Raw genomic sequence first — 21,166 nt, forward strand, 5'->3', positions numbered from 1 at the left:
CATATTATTTGTTTGTGGGTACTTTTGGGATAAAAGATGGAAAAAAAAGATGAGGGTTCAAATATTTTATAAAAGAAGTAGAACTACTAAAACACCACATTTAACTTGAAGTCGATCAACAAAAAAACTTGTTATAGTTTTGTCAAAGGGCGTTACATTAATGCACCGCGAACAACAAATGACACCAGAAAATACAACATCAATCTAAAATTACGTGATTTAGTTCTCATGGAAATACATTTAAGCTTAATAAAACAAAATCCACAGCAAAAATAATATAAGAAATTGTATCTTATAATTAGTATTATAGAAAATTTGGTAAAGAGGAAGCGGCTACATAACGAATAAAAAATGAATTCAACTTGGAGCAAAAACTAACTAGAACGGCAATTATCATAAAATTTGAGGACGGCTGTTATTAAGATAAATAATATATAATGACATTATTAAATAGGTAAATTTTAATTTTCACTTAATATAAACTTTTATTCACGCAGAGATTTTGAAAAATATAGTGACAATGTTAATTAAATGAATTGATTTTTCAAATTTTCAATGTTATATTTAGGGATCAGTGGACTATGAAGTTCCCAATCACATTGTTCGTGTTAAATGATTTCGTTGCCACAATGACATATCCTTACAATCGGATCATCCCGACGCAATCCTCATATTGTCATAGATAGATGAAAGGTGTAGTACAAACCAGGAAAACTTCTTTGACTACATGTATTTCACTATATTTCAATTTTGCTTGTTACGAGCATTTTCATTGACTTAAAAATTTACTTTATCAGCCTATAAAGGAAAAAAATGGCGTCGCCGTTTGTAACATTGCTTCTGATTGGCTGAGATAACGGCGTAATGATTTCATCTGAGTGTACTCTCATCATAAACCGCTTCGTGGTTTATTTAGAGTACACTAAGATTTTTCTGTTATATCTCCATAACATAAAAAATCTATTAAAGTTCATCCTAAACTCAATATCGCAACGTTTCGTTATGGTAAGTGGTCTGTATTCCCCGTTGTCAATTAACTGTAAATAATTTCATTGTCAATGAAGGTAAGTAGTAAATATTCCCCTCTCGGACAAAATAACTATCCACCATTCAATATCACAAATAAATTAAAGATAAGCTGAATATCCCAGTTCAATTATCCATTGTCAATCTTCATGCCGTTTCTGACAGATTAACGGTATATTCTCCGCTAGTACCAATTGACTATCCCACATTCATTATCACAATTACGTTAAGATTAGCTAATTATTCCGGATCAATTATCCGTTGTCAATTTTCATGTTGATTCTGTTGGATACATGGTTTATTTTTCGCTAGTATAAATCAATTATCCAACTTTCAATATCACAATTAACATTAGGATAATATGACTTCCCTAGTTCAGTCATCTAACTGTTCGTATGTAAATGGTTTCCAGTAGTCTATTCCTTGCTAGGACAATATAAGTATCGAACTTTGAACTTCACAATTAATTCTATGATAAGCTGGCTTTCCCAGGTGAATTATTTATTGTTGTTAATCTTAATACTGGTTCTATTAGTCAAGCGCTCTATTACCTACTAGGACAAATCGACTATCCCACTCAACAATTAACGTTAAAATGATGAGTAGTTCATCGACAATCTTCTGATTTTCTGATTGGATAACGGTCTACTCCACGGTTGGGCGAATTGTCTATCCAACTCTCACTGTCACATTGAATACGCTTAGATAGGAAATACAAACTTTTGGAAAAGTCAAAGAGCGAAACTGCGATTCTGCCATTGCTTTCATCATACTTTGAATCGATGTCACATTTACTTTCTGAACATCCATGCTGCGGAGGGAAGGGAAAGCCTCCAGGCTCAGAGAGTCTGCAACACAAAATCCTAGTGAAGAGGTGACATTAGAAATCACACTATAAAGACGATAGGCTGTTCCTGATGTAGCTGTATCGAGTGTGTCTCGCTGGAACAATACTGAAGATGATTGTCCATGGTTTTCGTCTCGTAGACAAATACAGTAGCTTGGGTAGCCAAGTCGAGAGTCCCCTAGAAAGAATTTCCCACTTGTTATGATAACAAGAATATTGAGCCAAAACAGCAATATGAATAATGCTATATTCTTCATCCTGTCGCATCTGAAGGGTGAATCCGGTTTATAAGGTTTTCGATAATGCGAAACTTTATCTCATATCCTTAGATCCATTTTCTTTCATCTTTTAGTCCACCGTACAATAAGATCATTGGTTAAAACAAAATGGCGATTGTTGGTAGTATCGGTCCTTTATAATAACGAGAGCTCCTGATAAGAGTGTTTGATGTATCGATCTTTTGTATCCATCCCGACCTAGGGGCTAGATCATACGTCATTTTCAAACTGCGATATTAGTGAAACAGATTGTAGGGCTATATTGGCGGATACGATAATCTTTTCCAATAAAATACAGCACCCCAGGAAGTTTGATTTAAGTCCCCGTACATGTCATATACCGAGGTAGTATGAAATAGTGTAATCCAAAAATAAACAAAGTCTAGTCGAACTATACATCGTCTAAAGAAACGTTTAGTTATAAAACTTACTGGATGGTATGTAACGTAACACACATAGTTCGTAATAAGACAGGTAAAATTGCTCCAGAGTTAAAACCTGGCATTCGTCAATAAACTTTTATTTTGTTGACATTTCATGCACTTCTCAAACACAATAGTAAATACTTCTGTAACGTTGATTGCTTCAATGAAAATGTAAAAATCAATATGACAATCATACGTCACTTTGTGTGTATGCAGTGGTTCAGAAGACATTTTATGGTCCTACCCTGAATATGCATGGCCTGATATAAGAGGTGATGACACGGCGTCAGTTGAGGTTCCGATTGGTACCTCACTTGTTTTAGAAGCAGACATTGTGATGTTCTAAATATGCTTCAGTATCCAGCGATACCTGTCGGGGACATTAATTTAGGTAGTAAAGGTTTAGGAAAAATATTTACACGATATCACTATCATCACTCCGTTTACCTTACTCTTTTTATCTTTCCAAATGACCACCTTTCGTAAATATGGATCTGATAGTTTATCAGCTAAATGATAATAATAAAGTGGACTACCTGTAAATAACGAATTGCCAATCCAAAATATAGCACAATAGATACTTAAAGCCGTAAGTACCTTTAGTACTTCACTGCACCTTCTTGCAGCTTGTAAGATAAAGCATTGAAGTTATCGATAAAATGCTTGTTTATATATATGATAATTGGAGCCGATAAAAACTCACATGAAGAAGACCAAACAAAATGTCAAAATCGTATTTGTGCAGGCATTGATGATTTCAGAGTACAAAGTGCCAATTTGTAGTAAATCTCAAAAGTATGACATTAGTTAGGAGGATGTATTGTATTGGCTTTATTCTAAGATAAATAGTCTGACTCGATTTGCATGTCGTTTGCCTTAGATAAATAGTCTGACTCGATTTGCATGTCGTTTGTCTCATATGACGATAGACTATAAAACCAAAGTTGGAAGGGAGACAATTCAATTTAGTAACTTGATTCAAAAGAACACTGGTCGGGTACTTTTGACAAGACGACAACATACAAGGTGACGGCTATGTTGGTTTTGTTTGTTATCTATTGTTTACAGAATTAATCACAACCAGAGAACATTGAAATATATTGAATATTTATTCAAAATGCTAGACATTTACTTAGACAAAATTATTCGTTATTTTGCCAGAAATAGATCATGAAATGGCGGCCTCTTCATTTCACCCGAAGCCATAATTTAACTATGTGATTGGTCGCAAGTTACCAGACACATTTTCTCTCTTTTATGTAAGCATTTTACATCAGTCATAAAAATAAATCAAATACTTATCATATTTTAATATTCAATTTGATTTATTTTGTTGCATATAACTAAATTTGATATTTAAAAAAGTCTAATTATAAGTTTAGTAACTTGACTCGATCACTGATGCAACTGTACTACTTTTTTTCAAATTACTGTTCTTATTGTAAATTGGTAGAAATGTTTTAAAACTGCTCTGATGTTTTGTTAATACTATTTAGATCTCTAGAAATCCGACATTGAAAAGGGTCGTTACAAGCAAAATTGAGTTTATTTCACGATAATGGGTCGCCAGCCAATAACTAGTCTGTAATGTCAATTCATCAGCTCTTACCAGTTCAAGGTAGCTTTTGGGTTACATTCTTATTTATTCAAATGATAACGTTCACATTATATAATTGATAAAGCTGCAAATAATGCCTTTATCTTGTTTATTGATGATTTAATCATCTAATTAGATTTTAGAAGCAAAGGGAGATAATCGCTATAACTCTCTAACTATTTCTTCCAAGACTTTGTATGAATGTTCATTTCTGCATCTTGTTTTGTATTTGTCATACTTATTAAAACAATGATATGTGTTAATATATACTAACAAAAAATTAAAACATTTAAACAAATTTCAGAAAGAAATTAAACTTTTATCTTAACGGAAATTAACCTCTTTTCATCAGGCAGGATAAAATTATAAAAATGATGCGCACTTCAAAAATTTTGATTGTATAGAAACGAATGGTATAGAATGCAGCATATCTACCTAGCTTTAATGTAAAAAAAAACTAATTATATAAAACATTGCTTGAAATGGGGGTGTATATCATCTTTACGGTATATACAATAAAAACATCGTATTTATGCAGCATGAACCCTACTATAAATTTTACCCTGAAATTGATATGACTCAACCTTTCTGACTGATCTGGCACATGGGATGGGAGAGTTCACGTAAGTGGAAGGTCAAAAGGTCCCAGTCGTAAAACCAGTTCCTTATCTAGAGTCATCAATGTAAAATAATTACACACAATGGGTACTGTTTCTATTAAAATCAAATAAACATTTACGACTTTGGTGTCAAGTGGAGCGGGGTAGTATGATAAAGTTTCCCTACTTTGAAATATAGGGTCCGATGTTGTAATGTTTTCAAATTTCTTTTGGTATCGAAAGATGAGTTATTGCAAAATAAGAAAAAAAGCCAATTGATCTTGTACGAACCATCAATTGCAACATATATATTAATAACCTTTTTGATTTTTTCGAGCTGAAATGACAGGTCACGCTATCCCCTGTATCAGAATCTGAGTGTGTTGTATTCTATCAAAAATCTACCGTAATGGGATGTGTTTCTTGTTCGAGCATTCATGTTCATTCCAATAATATTTCAACGTCTTGTAAAACACAAATTTAGATAGTATAAATCAGAAAGTTTGTTTTAGGGTTGTCTTTGTAGTACATATAAAGTAAACAATTAGTATCGTTTGATATAGTCTACGGTAGTGGAATTTGGTTTCGCTATTTAAGTCAACTATGGCTATTGTATCACTCAAATAAAATGTTTGCTAAACGATTTGGCTATTTCCTTGTAAAAAATACTGTGAATGATAAATAAACTTAACCAAAGGGAGACAATCCTAGTTTACTTGGATTAATGTCTCCATCAATATGCACCAACGCCGACAGAGCATACACAATATATGTATCATTCATATCAAGTCTACTGGACACAAAATACATATGAAATTATTTGTTTTGCTTTGTTTTCGGGTAACAATAGTGTAAATTAAGAATATATTTCGCAGTGTAACAACTTTAAGTGTATTGATCTGAAGGTTGTGTTTTGTATTAATTCTGTTTGTTTATTTTTATTTTATTTGTTATTATTTATTTATTTTCATAAAACACTTCAGTTGAGCGCTAGCCTCTGTGAGGTAAAAAGCCTAATGATATAAATATAAAATTTACTAATAGTATTACTAAACAAGTTATACAATTTATGCAAATCACTCTCGATGGCCCGGATGTAAGCGCGAGGGATTTTAGTGTGGAAGGAAACCGGAGTGCCTGGAGAAAACCCACGTGATCCCTAACCTTTCCACGTCCGTGCCGAGGATCGAACTGCTCGGTGATCACCCTAATGATAAGGCAGATTTAGCGGCCTATGTTGCTTGATGTCTTCGACAGCATACTTCAGTGATATAACGCTATAAAACGGTCAAACTTTCCACTATACAAGAAGACACAACATGAATATACCGCGGTCTTTACACACACAGTACACCACAAACACGGGAGGCTGTCCGTACATAACCTTGGTTGGCGTAAATATAAGAAACCAGACCAAACATAAAGTATGATGCCTTGATCTGAATATCGATGATAATAGACAACTTAAATAATATTCTCATATGTGAAAAGATCTCTTTTGTCAATCTAATTATTTTCAGGATCACGGATGGAATCTTTTTTTTCAAATTCTGTACAGCCTGTTATTTTCGTGGTAGTGATATTTTTGCGGTTTCGCGAGACATTGCTATGATATCGAAAATTTGATCCACGAGATATTGAGAAATGGTTGACGTGTGTTTACTCTTAATTCCAGATTCATGGAAACTTTACACCGCTAAAATTCAATTATTTTCTCGTTTTTAGCTCAAATCGAGAAAATTTTAATTCGCTAAAATCACCGGCTTCACGGTACTACATTCTGAGTTCAGACTGGGTTTCATAACATTTGGGGCTTTAAATCTGTAGTGTGTTAGATTATAAATATTTTGTTTGCATTTTTCCTAATAGATAATTATATATCACACATTTTTTCACATTTATTAAGCTCAAAGTTAGTTCAAGGCAAATAACAACAGTAAAATTGCTAAATTCATGATTCTACATCAGTTATGACTATCATAAAATTCGCTGTAGAACGGAAACACACATAACAGAAATATATATAACAAAAGAAACGGGCTACAACCCAACCAATTGTAGTTCAATATCTTCATTTCCATTGCAGTTAAGTTCGGCAGGAATATTTTACAGTCAGCTGCCTTATTGTTGAAGAGACATCTCACAACATACGAATGTCCCGTCAATAAGCATAAGGTGAATAAATGTTTTTCATTCAGTTAGAACATGTAATATACTCAAACAGCTACAAAATATTGCTTGGAATAGCCCTTTCAGCGGAATGGCACCAATAGGTAGGCAATGCAGGCATCCGTGTATGTCAGTAGAGGGAAATGTAGAAGCGCCACTGCCCCAAACATATCCTGTCTTGTAAGAATGCTTTTGTTGTTGGTGGCAAGTGGTTTAAAGGACGGGAAGTGTCCACGCTGGAGATACTCGGCCACACAGTATCCTAGGTTCGAGTTTATACTAAAGGCTAGACTGTATATAGTGTAAGCTGTCTGGTTCCTGGTCTTGTCCAGACTGTCCCGTTCGTATACTATAGAGGTTGTGTTAGAGACACGGTCAGTTTCCTGACAGATACAGTAGCTGGGGTATCTAAAGGTTGTATCACCAAGATGGTAGGCGACAGTGTCTACCCCCGGGAATAGTAGTACAGAAACACACAGAAATGCCAGAGGTATGCTGATGAGAGTCATCATGGTTGATGCACAAGCTCTGGCCAAACTATGAGACTTAGGCTGGTATTCAGCTTAGCATCTGAAAAAAACAAGGTACTGTATACTTTTGTTATTTCCTGGTTTAAATGGATCCACATATATGAAAACTATGAAAGCTATGTTTTAAAATTTTTAGTCTTTAATATGGTAAACATATATATGCTTTTCTACAAACGAAACAATTTTATAAAGCTCAAAGCCACAAATAAAGTACCCATCAAAACATATGCTGTACCACATATAAGATAATTAATATCCCGTTATCGGTGGAGTCAATCTCTCCGACTATGTCGATGAGACGAAACAACAATAAATAACATTGTTACATTTTGGTGTAAACAGATTTCTTGTCGAAAGACCTACCATGAACCAACCTAACATGTCTCAATGACTTTAAAGGAAATTTTGGTGTATCTATCAGATGATAAATATTGGTGATTATTGTTATATAAGCGACAGTTTCAGTTATGTCTGGTTTAGAAAAATAACTAGATATTTCTGAGCTCAAATATGTCATATTGTGGATTACACTTGCTTTAAACCGTGTTAAGTGACTTCTGTGAGCTAAATTATTCCCTCTTTACATATTACAGAGTTAGCTCCCTTACAGGTAGATATCCATTGTGATGTCATTATGGCAATTCACGTCGTTTTTCCGAAAGTTATGACGTTACGCTCTAACAAACCATGGCACCACAAACAATACCTACCCGCAAGAGCAGATAACTCTGTAATATGCCGATACAGAAAAAGTCACAGGAATACTCAAAGCAGAGACAACACGTGTAAATAACGCCAAAGTAAGAAAAAAAAAGATCATAAATGTTTGTAAACATTGTGAATGTCCTTAGTTGAATTGATAACTTATTAAATAAAAGATTATGGATACGCCCTCCAATATTTTCACAAACTATGAAAGTGCCTTCCTGGCTGTAAAATCGTTTCCACAAAAATAGAAGCATTAACTAAAATGTACAGTAATTAATAAAGTGGTTCTGTTTAGAAAAATACGAAACCTTTCTACTGTAAAGGTATATTATATTCTAGCAGTAATCACGTTTTATCACTTTATTAAATAAATTATTGGACTAAAATAACATTGCGTTATTTGTAATTATTGAAAGTGTACCAATTTGTCAGTACACTAACCTGTCCGAAATCCATTTTGCGCTTAATTTCGGATGTGCCACATTGGTACATTTATAATATACAAAACAATTTGTCACTTAATAATAATAAAGTACTCCATAATTCTACACATCCGGTGAAACGGAATCAATTGATATTATTTCGGTTTTATCAAGACTCGAAAGTGTAAGTTCGGTTGATGTTGAAATCATTTGATAGTTTTGTTTTGATAAAAGAATAATACGTGTATGATATTAATGTAGAAATTATAATCGCCTGTTGTAGCATTTATTGTTAATGTTTTCAATAACGTTGATATTCAGCGGTTTTTAATTAATACAAAACTAACATAAACTGATCATAGCGAACCATTTAAAGTAAGAATATCTATGGTATCTCAGCAAAGCAATTAAAACGTAAGTTTCTTCAAACATTTAATATGTTAATGAATGTTGGTAATATTTACAGTTTGATATAAATATACTGTAAAATATACTTGTATCAGGTAAACCTTTCTTAAACTGTAGAAACGAACTTACCTTCTGAAAAGATTTCCACTGTGTAAGGAATGCGCTGGGCCGACCTATACTGTAAGTGAATATGGATGCAGATAACATTGTATGATAGTTCAAGGCATTTTATCTGTAAATGACGGTTGTTGTGTTCACTATGTTACAAATCAGCCCATGTCAATGTAACAGTCCCTCTAGAAATACCCCTAATACAAAGACTCCTTCTACATTTATCAGCCACTCGCCCTATTAACAGGGTCTACACCTAAATCTAGACCCACTTTTTCCCCTGTTACATACAATTAATTAGAAGTAGAGACGTTCAATATCTACAACAAGAAGCACCTACTGAATTCCTCCTTCCGCTATTGAATTTTGTTCTGTAGCCATTTAATGGGTTTCAAAACTTGTTCTACATGTTGTAAAGAAATTTGTTTAGAAATCATTAACCGTTTTTGCTGATGTAATACGCGTATGTTTAAAAATATTATATCATAGTCTACGGAACGTATAAGGAATGTCTTTATGGGAACTGTTTTCTGTGTAAACCTAGTGATTGCTATTGATTTTTTTTTAATTCGTACAGCCAATATCAAATAGCCCCGATGGCCGGAAATAAAGTTGTATTTCAAAATAGTTTAAACTAAGTAGGAATAATTAGGTCAAATAATTGAATTAGTTAGATTAGAGTTTAAACTAGAGTTAGCCAAGTGTTGTCACAGGTAACAATATCTTATAGCAAAATATATTTTCTTTCAAATTAAGTGATTTTTTCGGCATAGGAATTTTCGCTAAATTTGCTATATGCGAACTACTTAACAAGTTTAAACGCTTTAAAGATTCTATTTTTTCAATACGTTTATTTCAATAGTTGTATGTACTGTATCAGAATCTCCGAACGGTCATATTATATCAATATGAAAATCTTAAATGGGAACGAGTGGGCTGAAAAATCATATGGTGCAAGAATTCCGACTAAAATAATGTTTTGATGAGGAAACATTTTAGTGAAACTGCCAAATTACCACCGAAATTCTTGAATAAATCAACAGATCACAACGACAACATATATCGCTATGAACGAACGGTAACAGGACATGCTTGAATCTCAAACTGAAGTAGAAAACCGATATAAAACAATCCAAATTATTCATAATTTATTAATGTCTGAGGACATCGCGTAACACTGTCACTTATGGGACGGTAATGTTAAAGTTTTGAATAACATATAACACAGTATCTTTGGTTTACTTTTCCGTACCGCACCTAACATGTACCATACAAACCTACCTTTAAATTAAATACCCCCAAAAGGCCCGAACACAGCTAGACACTGTGTTTACAATTCAGATTATAATGAGAGTTTGATATAAAGTAAACAGTATTTTGCTTGATGTTTATTTTCACATTGAGTCTGTAATATCGACAAGAGAGATTGAATGGCGCCGTTAAAAGACTCCGTACCTGACGTCTTCTGATCGGAAACACATTTTGTCAATTTAGTTTATATCCGTCTGTTTCTTGCACTACCTTTACTTCAGCAAACATTCAAACATTTCAGACATCAGCGATCTTTTTTGAAGTAAAAGCCATTAAAAACTCGTATTCAAGTTTTATCTATTAATATCTTTTCTTTGGGTAACGGTCGATAGACATTTGGACCTTGTGCCGAAACTGCAATCAATTTATTACTATCTAGATATTTTCTATGCTGAGTTATAAGTCCGGAAGGCTTATTGTCAACGCAACGAAAGATAAATAAACCATAAAAAACGACCTCGTCCTCATCTATCTAAGTTTTCATAATTGATTTTAATGAAAGCATGGTGTTCGTTTGAAAGAGCTGAATTGATTAAATGATAATTGGTGTCATTTTGTGACGGCAGCTAGACGTATAATTGATATCTAATGAATAGCCGACGTAATATCGATATAGACGCTGCATTATAATATGTATTTGAAAAAATCATTTACTATCAAATCACAATGGAGTAATCTGGTTACCAATGCAAGCGACGGATGAATCTATACACAATGCATGAATTTAATATGTAACAAAGCTTAGCATAAACAGAAAATTCTGTCATTTGTGAGTCCGTTAAATTATGTCGTACCAGATCATGTAAGTCAAGGTATGATATTAAAGTCCGTTAAATTATATTGTACCAGGTCACATAAATATGAAAGTCCGTTAAATTACTTTATACCAGGTCAAACAAGTGAAGGTATGATTGAAAGTCCGTTAAATTTCATTGTACCAGGTCATACAAGTGAAGGTATGATATGAAAGTCCGTTAAATTACATTGTACCAGGTCATATATGTGAAGGTATGATATGAAATTATATAACGTTGTTAAAGTAAAGCTTACAAAATTAATTACGTCATATGGAATTCTGTCATTTTACACCACAGTAAGTTTCATTATGTTTTCAAGGATATAAATTAACATATAATGACATTGTGTTTAGTTATATATCCTAACCATACATAATGTAAGTAATATGAATTTAAATGTAATGTTCACTTTAAGACGTAATTGGGTCCATTCTTATTAAAAATACTTGCCAATTACTATACTATAATCATAACAATAAATAATTGAATGAAAAAGACATATATATTGTGACTCCTTACGTTTGTATAATGTAAATGTAAATCACAAATAAAAAGTACATACCTATCTCGATGTAGCATGGCGCTGTTGTATTTCTGTATGTCTATTATAAGCACCAGTGTCAATAAACCTTTGGCTCCAATAGGCCATGAATAGCCTGACAGATTTTAAACACCCTTACTCAGGTTGATAAAGCGTCGTGAATGACTTTCTGACAAGTTCCTTTCACGATAGAAATTACCCTGTCTCTATTGGTCCATCCTGTAATTTCGTGTATGCCATTCCAATTATGCTGGTTGACACTATATACACGATCCTTTATGAATCTATTAAAAAGCTAAAGGTAAAGAGTGGTTTAGACTGAAAGTATAGTACGTCAAATGCAGTCGCCGAACTACTACTGTAAGTAAGAATGACAAGATCAATTGTTCACTATAGTCGTAAGACTATAACATACCGCACAGATTAGATCGATGGCTTGGAATGGAACTCAAATACATGTACAATAGACTAATGTTGGTTTGTTTGTACTATACGCCCATATTTACAGCGAATCGCTCACTAAGTACATAATTTCGCCCTGTAATCAATTAATTGGAACTTACTTCTGTAGTACTTTGCTTTTATTGTTTTTTAAACATCGAATGAAAATATGTGATATTTGTCGTTTTTTGCATTCATAGTTCCTACCTTTTGCATATTGCGCACACTGTTTCAGAAATTTAGATTATTTTGAAAACTAACACAAGCAATAAAGTAACATATATTGGTCAAGAGTAGTTTATATAAATAAGTGATCGGAAATAGAGGCTGAGGGCGATTTTAATTGAGGCTTATATTTTGCTTTTTTACTGTTAATAAGACATAAACCCGACGATGATTGAATAAAACCTTAAAAAAGATTTTATCATCGCCTCTAATGAAATATTGATCTGATAAGTTGTACAGAATAAAAGAAAGATAGAAGCCCATGACATTTCGGTGCAACATATTTTTATCTTATTTTACTTATTTATTTATTTAATTATTTTATTTATTTATTTTATGTATTTCTTGGTATGATACAAATATCGTTAAAGCGTGGTTTATTGGTTGTAAATGTTTTACGTCAGTTTGAATATGAAAACGATTGGCTGAAAGCAGCTATACCAATTCTACATGTGATAAATAAAGGAAAGGGAAGAAATAAGTATTTCAATCAATTTATTCTAATAAATATAAGAAACAGCATTTTTTCCAGCAAGTCAACAATTATTTTATGCAATAAATAATAACAAAGTGTTCCGAATTATAGAGAGTTTGTGATATATATTATAATGACAACACTGCATCATACAATGTATTATTAATGATATGATAAGGCACTGATTTCTGATAATGAGAGGTAGGTATCAGAGACTTTTTATTCTCTTACCACGGACAGGGATATCCGCAAAGGGTAATAACAATCTAAAGGAGACTTTTGTACATGAAACACAAAGTGGTGCACAAGGTTAGAGAATATAAGAATCATTCACACTCCTAGGGATGAGACTGTCGGGATAAGATTCTTAAGCTGCCAAACACAACGACTGGGGTTCAACAACCTAGGAATCTTACCCCTATGGTTGAGACTAATAGAATTTTTCACCCCCTCTGGGGTGAGACAGGAGAATCTCAACCCGAGGGGTAAGATTCTTAATTTGTCAAACACGAGGCTTTGCCAAAAGAGGGTGAATTATTCTTTTTCTCTTACCCCGTGCACCACTTTGTGTCTATAATTAACGTGTCACTTATGCAAACGAGGAAGACGTGACCTCAATAAGTCGAAGTCTTCGCCGTCTTTGTGACGTCATTTCATTGTTGTCGTGACGTTATAATACTATTACCGCGACGTCATTATACTGTTGTCGTGACGTCATGCAATTGTTGGGCACGTGCAAAGATCTCGTGTAGCAAAGCCTCTGGTGACAGTGATATTCCGAGGGGTGACACTAGGCACTGTCACCCTCTAATGCAGGTAGTATTTATTCTATCATACCAAAAGTCTAGAAGCAAAACTAGTTTTCAAGTATTTGAAATCCATTGAAACATTTTAACTGATTTTAGCAAAAGTCGAACAGTCGGCAGTAGAATATCATATCAGCTTTTACTCAGTAGCGCTTACTATCATTGCATTTTAAAAAGAATACTCACAATAAGCGTTTAGTGAAAATTCTTGTTGTCTAGTCTCCTGCGTTTGTTAAAATCTTAACGTTTTTGTAAATCTCAATGAATTTTGGTTTCGTCCCGTTGTCTGTTTACAACATTAGCAACGTCACGAAGACGCTTAAAATCGCATGTCTTCCTTACACCTAATCACCGACGGGTTAATAAAAAACAACATATAGCGCTTTGACGGTAAGCGGAAAGTCGTGAACGGGAAGCTCCGTCCTTAATATGAAAAAAAATATTGATAAACACACTAATTTGGCAAAACTATTACTAGATAGCTCCAGATAAATTTTGAAGCGTCGCTTCAAAAAACAAAGATGGCGTCGAAAAACGAAACGAGTGCGCATCTTTTTCGGGAGGTTAATATTTTGCACTGTCAAAAATACTCTATCACCAGTTGCTAGGGGGTTGCTACGAACATGTCCAATTTTTCCTATTGTTCTAATGTTACCTGCCGTTTGATAGTGTAAAATACCAAATATCTCTCGACCAATCAGAATGCAGGATTCTCAATTGAGGTATAATAAAGAAAAATCTCACACCAGTTAAACTTTGGATATCCCTGTCTGTGGTAAGAGAATCTCCTGTCTCACCCCAAAGTTTATTAATCAGCCTAAAAGGCAACCGCGATACACTGGACAGTGCATCAAACGCAAGATTATCGGGATTTAATTTACAAAAAAGGAACATGTTCTCAATAATAGAATTTTAGTATTTCAATTTGATAAATATAAAATTCAAAGAAAAACATTTCCTTTACTATTGAATATCATAATAATAAAATGAGAAAAGATATTACATAATACAGACATTAATATCCCATAGTATTTACTTGTTGCTTTTAATATTATTATGTATGTTGTTTTACACATAAAATTACTATAAGACAATTCCTTTAAAAGTCCAATACTTTTTCTAAACGGCTTTTATTTGTTTAAATTTGAATGTTAAACGAGATTGATAATTTTGTAGAGTCGCAAAAGTGATTAGAGCACGGTTAATACTACACTTGTCAACATATTGTGAACAATTTAATAATAAATCAAACGGTAATTTTCATAAGTCGAGTCGTCTTATGTTTCTCGTCGTCCTAATTACCGAGCGTTAGTTGACTATCGTTGCGCCAGACGGTAAAGCATCGGAATGATTCTTCACTTTGATCATAGTTTACGCATTTGTTTGGTGATTTAAACTCATCTTACGGCATCAATATATATATGTATTTATGCTTTTAAAAGTATGCTTCGTTAAACATGCATATAATCATGTGGCCAGGGCGTATATAGGCTTTGCCTGCTGCCCGATCCAACTTGAATATTTTGATTAAATCACACCTTTTTGAAATGAAATCAAATCAATATATATTTTCTGATGTTTGAACAACCTTAATGTTTTGTTTCGGAAAGGTAATGGGCCTTTAATAAAAATGTAAATAATAATAAACATATTAATTATCAGAGTAAGAGATGTCAGAAGATATTCTTGCAGTGTTTATATAGAGGTTACACAGCGAGTGGCTGTTGGATATGGAATTGATTCCACACGAATGAGTTATTTTTTAAAAGTTACAAAAGACACGAGCTTTAGCGAGTGTCTTTTGTAACTTTTAAAAAATAACTTACGAGTGTGGAATAAATTCCATATCCAACAGCCACGAGTCGTGTGACCTGTTTCTACCACAATTATATGAGGCAATAGTGCCCACTCAACCAGGCCATAATGGGTTTAGTACATCACCCTGACACGAGACCGTTTTTCATGTCATCGTAATAGAAGCACGTCAAGCGATACCTCGCAACGCTATCTTCATTTCCAAACCACGTTGTTACATTAAAAGTTCAACATACGAATTGTCGCAGAAATCTGGGAATCTATAAAACGGGATTCAGCTTCATGAAGATTAAAAGTAGATCAATATAGAACATGAGTGAAATGTCTTTTGTAGAAAACTAACATGTGCTTCCATCCCCGTACACAACATCCTGTTTGCCATCTTGACGTCCTGGTTGAAGCGCAACGTTATAATGACATCATGTAATACTGACGTCACAATACATTCACGTTCAATTTCGCGCCACTTCAATAGTGCCCGCTTGTCCGGGCACTATTGCAAATAGTACCAATGTGTGTAGCCAATCAGAATCCAGGATTCTGTCACGTGATGTACTAAACATCTTTAAAGAGCAGTGATATAATTAATTCATTTTTCAGAATGGAAATAGTACATAGGCAATACATGCGTCTGTGTATGAGAGTGTTGTAAACTGTATAGAAGAAACTGCCCTGAACAAGTCCTGTTGAGTGGATATAGAAGTCGTGTCTACCTCTTTAAATAAGGGAAATCTTTCTCTGTATATACTCTCCACCACACAGTATCCCAGATCAGCATCTATGCTGAATGTAGCACTGAACAAAGTGTAAGATAATGATGACGTCACGGTGCTTAACGTGTCATTCTCGTGTACTATCGACGTCGTATTTCCGGAGGCATTCGATTCTTGGCAAATACAGTAGCTTGGAAAAGGAAATAGTGTTGTCCCAAAGTAGGTGGCGGGCTCAACCCCTGTGTATAATAGTACCAACGTCAAAAACAATGACCTACCCATGATGCAGTTTATAAAGGCTCATCAGCGGTGCATACTCATTCAAACCTGAAATGGAATTCAGACATCATATTAAACTACAAGGTGAGATAAAACCACAGTTAGGACTGGTAATGGCGACCAGGTGATTGCCGAAAGCTACCCATGAGTAGATTTGTTGTTATTAAGGGACTTAAGTTTCATGTAATATATATTGAGGCCATTACATCTTATTACGACTGCATACATAAGACTTTTAGTTCTGCTCTATATGTTTACAGGAAACAAAACCAGTACGGAATCATGTCAAAGCCAGTTTTATACAGTAGATCTTTGGAAGAATTGGTAGAAAACGTAATTATGAATTGTTTGTAAAAGAAAGTTTTAAGTATGAATATATTTTTAATAATGTTATATTACAAACTTATGCTAATAACATCATATGAGTCTTGATCCAACAGTCGCATCTCTGGAACATCATATGTATGTGGTATACGGTAAGCATCAACTGAATATAGCGAACCCGAATATAAACATATGATAAGTGTCATACAGACGGACAACTTACTTTGTGCATGAATATAATGACCTAGGTGTCTTTCCACTCCTGTAGTATTGTCCTGTTGAGCACACACTCTTATAACATTTGTTATACTCAGATTTGCCTTATTACGATCTCAAAACACGACCCCCATCAACGTATATTCCTCTTCTTAGGAGTAGTAGTGTGCCTGAATGGGTGGCTTAATAAACACATAATCCTTTGAAAAAGAAATACAATTGTCCTTTTTTATGGCATCGTCTATTTTCATTCGGTTAGTCTTGTTCAACAAAATTCCAAATTTTGTCGTTTGCTATTTATCCCATTGGCATATTTGATCAGCTTTATTAGTAAGAATCCAAGAATGTTCTTTTCTATTTATTCTTTTCGTCTCTTTAGCAACACATTATATCCATCATTGTTTGAAACAGTCCTCTTTTACTGTTTTGTAACACAACATCATGATCAGTCTTATTCGATAAAATCCAAGAATGTCCATCTCTATTTATCCTCTTCACCTCACCTGATGAGTATAATGCATTTGATCAGCTTTCTTACAACACTACTTTACCCATGTGTCCCTCCCGTGTTTGTAATGCTTGACATTTACATTTATAATATATACTTTACCAACCAAATATCCCATAACGAGATCTGCGATAAAGAGACTGAATTTGGCCCGTTACCTAAATAAATTACAAGGCATTTAAAATTCCAATGTGGAAAGGCATAGTCCATATCATACTAGTGAATCTAGTATTCAAAAGAATAATTTTAATACCTAAGTGAAACGGTCCAGTAAGAAACTGCCTGTCAGCCTACTTGTAATTATGAGATATGCTGACGAACCATTACCATGAAATTATAGAATATATTGTGAAATACTTAAAAGACGCAATATTTAACGCTATCGAAAGTCAATGTGAAATTATTCTATTAGATGCTACTAGAATTAACATTGTGTCAATAATATTGTGAAATATAGATATATGTTCATTTAATAAATTCCGCTTTCTCGACTACAAACAAAATCTATTTGTATTCACAACTAAAAACTGGCAGAAGTACTTGTACCACAACCAATACAAATTATGAAGAAATTGACAACACAATGGAAAATTCATGTACACTAATCGATAGTTATAAAAATTATATACGTATCAAATATTACTTCATTTTCTCGTTACCTTGCCGGCTGTAAAATAACTATAAAACTACCCTAGACTGTAGGTAATGTGTGGTACCAAATACAATTCCTTATTTGTTGAAAGTTCCTGAGAAATGAATTTCACATCACATGTAGAGTACTTCCCATAAAATGGCTGAATGTCTAGATGTCATTCGATGTTCAGTTGATCCCTATTCGATAAAACAAAACTACTTATGTCGACCTTTATTTGTATCGGTGAAGCTCTTTCAATTATTTTCGTGAATGCTTGCTGTACTTCGTCGCTATGGGTGACATTACCCAAGGGTATGATTCTTCATAAGGAGGTGGCACATGATGGCACTCGAACTGCGTGTGTAAATATCACAAGTACTTGTAATGTGGGTTTAACGTATGGTTTGTGTACGTGATCTGACATCAAATGTGTTCTTTGTTGTTTATATTATTCCTCGTGCATTAAAGAGTTTATAGAAAAGATTTCTTAAAGAAACGAGTTTTATATTTATGCAGGTCTTCTGTTAGATAAATTCGACAGGTGCGGTATCGTTTTCTTTACTTTCTGATTTACGTAATAACCATTTTTTCATAATACTCAACACACGTCTCGATAACGAAACAGCAGTAATATTTCCGAAATACTGCAAGGAAAGGTTCAATAGATAGCATACAGATAAGTTTGATGAATCACTTTACGCGTTTAAAATGATTTTGAAATATTAATGTTTTCTACAATACTTGTTGTTTGTACATGTACCTATCTGTCCACGACGTATTATAAACATCGAATATGTAGACTGTGAAATACTCATTAACGAGACACACACATTATAAGCAACCGTTAAAATGAAATTCATCAAATTTATCAACATTTTGGAGCAACATGTGCATTTTCCGATAAATAGATAAATGGATACGTCAAATAAGTAAATAAATAACGCACAAAATGCACCTAGAACAAAATAATATTCTTAAGAATATGATGAGGTACAGTCGTCATTCATATTTCGTTGAAATAAATAGTCCATAGCTATGAATATACATTTACATTTTTATAATCTTAATATGTTATCATAGCAAGCTCACAATTTTGAAAGTAGAGTTGACATTGAATAATGTTATTTGTTAAAACAGAATTACTAAAAGTGATAATAATTTTCTAATTAATGTTAACCCCAGTAAATTTAACCCTTGGTTTTCATTATGAAGACTGGAAACAATCTATTAATCCAGTCAGAATTTGTCCACACTTCTAAGATCTCATTACGATTCTGATGTCGCTACCTGGATTCATGTTGATTTGAGCTAGGCATGTATGTCGGAGAAACTAAGGACGTTTACTTTCCCGGATCATCTGGTTCTAATAGTAAATAGAGTAAATATATTTACTGTCCAACATGAAATATTCCTTGTGTAGAAACTTTCGTTTCTTTCATGGTTACTGTTCAACCACCAATATAAAATCCACTATTCAGTTAATATGTTATTGACATCACGTTTTTCTTACACGAAAGTCTTTGAAATAGCCAGCCACGAAACCACGAAAGAAATTATCTTCGATCATTACATGTTATACAGTATTGTACAAATTTTTTCACATGTTTGCTGTCGTTTATCAAAATTGTTTTGTGTGTGGTTTTTTTTAAATAGATTTAGAGCTACCGTATCATAACTGTTACTTCGTTGACCCCTATATATATTCATATCTTCTAATTTACAGGTCACTTTATATGGTGTCGATAATACATTGAAGAAGCTTTATAAATAGGCCACTTACAACACATTAAAACTGTTAATGCTGCACTTACCTGTTACAAGTACCTGTCATATTTCCGACTTAACAACGTAATATACAGTAATACTTGGGTAATTACCTGTTTTTACTTGTTGACTGTCTGTTTGAGTTTCAGTTTTCACTACATTAAATTGTCATGATATTCCTTAATTTCGCAACACACGCTTAAAAACGTCTTCTTAATTACCAGAAAATTAACAGCAAGTCCATAGGGATCAGGATATAAAATATCCATGTGCAGGATTATAGGCAGCTACTGACGATTTGACCATCTTTATCGCTGATTGCATACCTGTAGGTTAATAATGCCATATTAATGTCCATGGACTATTTATACTTTGGTTGACCAATCTCTGTATACCAGACGCTTTTATATGACAAATCTGATAAACCGAGACACCTTCATTACAACGTCAGCTAGCTCGAGCAGACGTAATTAGACATATCACTTTCAAGGCTAATCTTCGGAGCTGAGTTAAACCGTCGGTTGATTTTGGTAGTAATGGGGGATATCTTACAGGTGTATCAGCGGCGGGTATAGAAATTATTGTCCTGTGGCTTTAATTAAATTCAATGTCCTTGCGTCGTACCGTGGTATTTCATATGACTGTGACAGTTGTTCAATTAAAACTGAATGTCAAAACCTGATTTGGGTGTGAAATATGTAAGTGACGATAAAAAAGTTTTTTAAAGTTCTGTGTACATAAATTAGAAAAATTTGGCAAGCAACTCCTAATTTTGATTTATCAGTGACTGTAATTAAGTTTTGGCTGACTCACTCTTGCTTTGTTGAATATAGACGGACGTTCGATTTATCGTATGGTGCTTTAATACCATTATGTTTATAAATATTTATACATAAACATTTATTATGCATAGATCATTTTTACAACAGGAATAACTTAAATGATCCAATAGAGTAATTAAGTATTAATTCATAATTTAAAATAGCTTTTTAAATGTGTTACGTATATATTGCAATTATTGATATGGTATTATCATATTTCAATTTATAAATTATTTTCTAGTTTCGCTCATCCCTACATAGTGTCATTGAAACAATGTATATTTGTTATATTCGATGCATATATACAACAAGCATTTATATTTAAGTGGTAGATGATTTTTCTTAGTTCTCGATATATTATTATAATTTTCTTTGG

General features: G+C 33.5%; 1 long non-coding RNA gene across 1 annotated transcript; it reads right to left on the minus strand.

Annotated features, from left to right (window-relative positions):
* Positions 1–12,958: 12,958 nt before the first annotated feature.
* LOC138315182 (uncharacterized) lies at positions 12,959–20,468 on the minus strand. Its single transcript, XR_011207468.1, has 3 exons — positions 20,083–20,468; positions 17,071–17,566; positions 12,959–16,571 (listed from the first exon to the last, which is right to left on the minus strand). It is a non-coding gene; the product is annotated as an uncharacterized lncRNA (long non-coding RNA).
* Between the last annotated feature and the right edge of the window lie 698 nt (positions 20,469–21,166).

The sequence above is a fragment of the Argopecten irradians genome, chromosome 2 (genome assembly GCF_041381155.1).
Source record: "Argopecten irradians isolate NY chromosome 2, Ai_NY, whole genome shotgun sequence".
In the NCBI taxonomy this organism is placed as follows: Eukaryota; Metazoa; Mollusca; class Bivalvia; order Pectinida; family Pectinidae; genus Argopecten; species Argopecten irradians.